This window comes from Dasypus novemcinctus, chromosome 30 (assembly GCF_030445035.2).
Source record: "Dasypus novemcinctus isolate mDasNov1 chromosome 30, mDasNov1.1.hap2, whole genome shotgun sequence".
NCBI lineage: Eukaryota > Metazoa > Chordata > Mammalia > Cingulata > Dasypodidae > Dasypus > Dasypus novemcinctus.
The window spans coordinates 27,748,813-27,754,449 of record NC_080702.1 but is presented as its reverse complement, the minus strand read 5'-3'; positions in this window follow the sequence as shown (position 1 = coordinate 27,754,449).

The following is a 5,637-nucleotide window of genomic DNA, read 5'->3' as shown; positions in this document are numbered from 1 at the left end:
AGATGGAAATCGCTTAAACCTTTTAGATGGCATGTGTAAGTGGAATCTATTTTATCCTTGACTCTTTTTTTTTTTTTTTAGATTTATTTTTATTTCTTTCTCTCCCCTTCCCTGCCCCCTAGCCCGGTTGTCTACTCTCTGTGGCCATTTGCTGTGTGTTCTTCTGTGACCGCTTCTATTCTTGTCAGCAGCACTGGGAGTCTGTTTCTTTTTGTTGTCATATTGCTGTGTCAGCTCTCTGTGTGTGCGGCGCCACTCCTGAGCAGGCTGCACTTTTTTCGCTCTGGGCAGCTCTCCTTAATGGGCGCACTCCTTGAGCATGGGGGTCCCCTATGCAGGGACACCCCTGCGTGGCAGGGCACTCCTTGTGCGCATCAGCACTGCGTGTGGACCAACTCCACGCAGGTCAAGGAGGCCCTGGGTTTGAACCTCGGACCTCCCATGTAGCAGGCAGACGCCCTAACCTCTGGGCCAAGTCCGCTTCCCATCCTCGACTCTTAAAATGCCTCCACCAAGCAAAACCTTCTGAAGTCTTTAGCAGCTATTATAAATCTAAAAATTAAGCGTATAAATGGGGGAACTTATGTTCTCTTAGACTTTCCAGAACGGCTTCCTAATTGAGTGAAATTATTGTATATCTTTCAACTTAAAATTACAAGTCTGAAATCAATTAATCATATCTTGAAGGAGGCACAAAAATCTAGTGATACTTGTTGCCTCCTGAGGGTGAAGAAGTTGAGACACAAGACTTCTCACGGGATGTAGCTCAAGTGATTGACAGCCCGTTACCCATGCATGAGGTCCCCGGTTGAATTCCTGTCCCCAGTACTGTCTGGGACCTTTTGAATTGAAATTATAAGGAGGATGCTTAATGGGTAGCGATTCCATTTGGGGTGATGGAGAAGTTTTGGCAACCAATTGGAGGTGAGGGTAGCCCAACATCGTGAATGTAATAAACACCGCTGAATTGTACATTTGAAAGTATGTTTTATGGGAAGCATAAAAGATGATGCAACAAAAAGAAACACAGATTCCTGGTGCCACTGATAAGGATAGAAGTGGTCACAGAAGAGCACACAGCGAGTGGACACAGAGAGCAGACAGATGGGGGGGAGAGAGGAGAGAAATAAATAAAAATGAATCTTTAAAAAAAAAAAGAAACACAGATTCCCGGTGCCACTGATAAGGATAGAAGCCATCACAGAAGAACACACAGCAAATGGACACCGAGAGCAGACAACTTGGTGGGGGGGAAGGGGAGGAAGGGAGAGAAATAAATAAAAAATCTTTTTTGAAAAAAAGAAGACATTGAGCACAAAGAAGAATTTGAAAGCATACACAGAAAAAGAGCAGATCTTATGAGAATGAAAGGTACAATAAAAGAAATTTTTAAAACACTGGAGGCATTTATCAGCAAATTTGAGGAGGTAGGAAAAAAAAACTGGTGAGCTTGAAGACATGGCTTCCCAAAGTGAACATATAAACGAACAGATGAAGAAAAGAAAAAATGAACAAGGTCTGAGGAACTAAATGACAGCAAGAGACATGCAAACATACATGTCATGGGTGTCCCAGCAGGAGAAGAGAAGGGAAAAGGGTCAGAAGGAATATTTAAAGTAATAATAGGTGGCGCAACAGTGCTCCAAAATGTGTTCACTGAGTGTGATGAGTGTGCCACAATAATGGGGGAGGATATTGGTGAGGGAAGAGTGGGGTGGGGGAGGTAGGGGGTATACAAGAACCTCTTACATTTTTTAATATAACATTTTTTGTGATGTATATATCTTCAAAAAATATAATTTATAAAAATGATGGGGATGGGGGGGTGAGGAGTGGGTTATATGGGAACCTCATCTTTTTTAAAGTAATGTTCTTTGTGATCTATTAACTTTAACTTTTTAAAGTGTAAAAAAAAGAATAACAGCAGAAAATTTCCCAACCCTATTGAAGGACATAGATTTCCATGTCCAAGAAGCACAACATACTCCCATCCAAATATATCCGTCCAAGACATGTACTAACCAGAATGTCAAAAGACAAAGACAAAGAGAATTCTGAGAACAGCAAGAGAAAAGCAAAGCATAACATATAAGGAATACCCAATAAGATTAAGGGGCCAATTTCTCACAGAAACCATGGAGGCGAGAAGGCAGGGGTATGATTTATTTGGGATACTGCAAGAGCGAAACTTATATCTGACAAGATTGTCTTTCAAAAATGAGGGCAAGTTTAGAATATTCACAGATAAACAGAAACTGAGAGAGTTTATAAGAGACCAGAATTGCAGGAAATATTAAAAGGTGTGCTACAGTCCGAAAAGAAAAGATAAGAGAGAGAAGCTTTGAAGAGAGTCTGGAAATAGATTATATCACTAAAAGTAACTAAAAATCTCAAAAGTGGAGTGAAAATAAAATATGACAAATAAAACCCAAAGGTCAAAATGGGTGAAATAAGAACTACCTTTACAATAATAACATTAAATATTAATGAATTAAACTCCCAAGTCAAAAGACACAGACTGGTGGAATGGATAAGAAAATATGAGCAATCTATATGCTGTCTACAAGATACTCACCTTAGACCCAAGGATACCAATAGACTAAAAGTGAAAGGCTGAGAGGAGATATTCCACATATGCAGTACCATAAAAAAGCCAGAGTAACTATACTTACATCAGATGAAATAGACTTTAAAAGACACTAGTAATATGCAAGCTGAGGACAAAGTCAGGGAAAAAATTCCATTTACAATAGCAACTAAAAGAATCAAGTATTTAGGAATAAACCAAACCAAGGATGTAAAGCACTTTTATTCAGAAAATTAAAAAGCACCGTTAAGATAAGTTTTAAAAGACCTAAATAATTGGAAGAACATTCCATGCTCACGGATTGGAAAACTAAATATCATTAAGACGTCAGTTCAGGAGGTGGATGTAGTTCAAGTGATAGAGCTTCCACCTACAGTATGGGAGGACCTGGGTTTGATCTCTGGGGCCTCCTGGTGAAAAAGAAGAGAAAGCGTGCCTGAGCAGTGAGCCAGTGCCCGCACAAGTGCCAGCATGGTGAGCAAAAATGCCCGCACAAGAGAGTCACGTAGCAAGATGATGACGCATCAGAAGAAAAACAAGGGGAGAGTCAAGGTGAAGCACAGCAGAGACCAGGAACTGAGGTGGTGCAATTGACAGGGAACCTCTCACCCCATCAGAGGAATCCAGGATCGAACCCTGGTGACTTCTAGAGGAGAGAAAATGAGAAGAGAAGACAATACAGATGGCAAAAACAGCAGAGCGGGAGGAGGGGAAGGGGGGGGAGAATAAATAAATCTTAAAAAAAAAAGATGTCAGTTCTACCTAAATTGATATACAGATTAAATGCAATCCTGATAAAAATTCCACCAGCACTTTTTAAACAAGCACAATTAGAATATTTATTGGGAAGGTTAAGGGGTTCCAAATAGCCAGAAACATCTTCAAAAAGAAAGCAAAGTTGGAGGACTCTCACTTCTGGACTGTAAATCATATTACCTAGCTACAGTGGTAAAAACAGCATGGTACTGCCATAAAGATAGACACATAGGTCAACAGAACTGAACTGATGTTTCAGAAACAGACCCTCACATCCATTATCAAGTGATGTTTGACAAGGCTGTCCAACCTACCCAGCTCAGGCAGAACAGTCCATTCAACAAATGGTGCTGGGAGAACTGGAAAGCCATAGACAAAAGAAGGAAAGAGGACCCCTACCTCACACCTTATACAAAAATTAATTCAAAATGGATCCAAGACCTAAATATAAAAGCAAGAACCATAAAGCTTCTAGAATAAAATGTAGGAAAACATTTTCAAGACCTGGTGGTAGGGAAGTGAACTCAGCCCAGTGGTTAGGGCGTCCGTCTACCACATGGGAGGTCCGCGATTCAAACCCCGGGCTTCCTTGACCCGTGTGGAGCTGGCCCATGTGCAGTGCTGATGCGCGCAAGGAGTGCCCTGCCACGCAGGGGTGTCCCCCACGTAGGGGAGCCCCACACGCAAGGAGTGCACCCCGTAAGGAGAGCCGCCCAGCGTGAAAGAAAGTGCAGCCTGCCCAGGAATGGCGCCGTACACACGGAAAGCTGACACAAATGATGACGCAACAAAAAGAAACACAGATTCCCATGCCGCTGACAACAACAGAAGCGGACAAAGAAGAACACGTAGCGAATAGACACAGAGAACAGACAACTGGGGCGGGGGAAATGGGAGAGAAATAAATAAAATAAAAAAATTTTTAATTTTAAAAAGATCTGGTGGTAGGCAGTAGATTCTAAAGGCAATAAGAGGGCTGAGAAGAACTACTGATGCTTAAAGGATGTAGAAGTTTCAATTAACTTTACTGTAAACGTGTGGAAATGTATAGAGTTGATGGAAACATATTGTAGTGAGTCATAGAATAGCTGGTTTATAAACGGGAATGTGGCTGGAAAGGGTAGTCCAGGGGCGTAAATGTGAATTGAAAGAAAGCTAGAAAATGCCTCCACATCTCATCTCTTCTTCCCTCTCCCTGCCCTCAGCAACTAAGATGGCCACTTTCTCCAGATCAATGCTGCAGTTTCTTTCATTACTAGTCACCATAGTTCTATAGTAGTGTTACTGGATTTCATCTAGGTTCTTGTCTGTGCCTAATAGGTAAGTAAGTAAGTAAGCCTCATTCTCGCCACACAGCAGAGCGAGCATGAAGGACAAGGAAAGCACACTTAGAGTCTGTGTAAATATTAGCCCGTTTCCCAGCTGCTAGTTTTAAACTTCGGGTAAGGGCAATTAGCTCTGCTTTCTGGGCTGAAGTTCCAGGGGGAAGAGCTTTGGCTTTTATGGTTTCTAATTGAGAAACCACTGCATAGCCTGCCTTTTTAATTTCTTCCTTAATAAACCTGCTTCCATCCGTGAACCATTCAATGTTTGGCTTCACAAGAGGCTCATCTTTTAAACCTGGCTTGCTTGAGTAGTTTTGGTTAAGAGTTTTGAGGCAGGAGTGGAAAAGGGGCCCCTCAGCATCTGACTTTGGGCCCTCTATAGTAGTAGGGTGGCTGGGTGAAGAGTTTGACACACTCTTATTTGCACTTCAGGGTTTTCCAGTAATTGAGCCTGGTATTTCATTAACCAGCTACCTGTGAGACAGTGCTGAGAGTAGGGAGAGGGAAGAAGAGGTGTGATGTGGGGACATTTTCAGGACTTGGAGTTGTCCTAAATGATATTGCAGGGACAGATGCTGGATATTATATATCCTGCCATAACCCACTGAATGGCCTGGGGGAGAGTGTAAACTACAATGTAAACTATAATCCATGTGCTGCAGCAGTGCTCCAAAATGTATTCACCAAATGCAGTGAATGTGCCACAAGGATGAAAGAAGTTGTTGATAAGACAGGAGTGGGGGTGTGGGTAATGGGGTATATGGGAACCTCTTATATTTTTTAATGTAACATTTCCATGATCTATGTATCTTTTAAAAAGTACAATTAAAAAAGATACATATTGTGTATTGTGTAACATATTGTATGATTCATAAAATGTGTATATATATATATATATGTATCCAGTACATTTAAATGAGAAATGTATGTTTTTACTCAACAATGTTTTCACTTTAATTTTTAATTGTT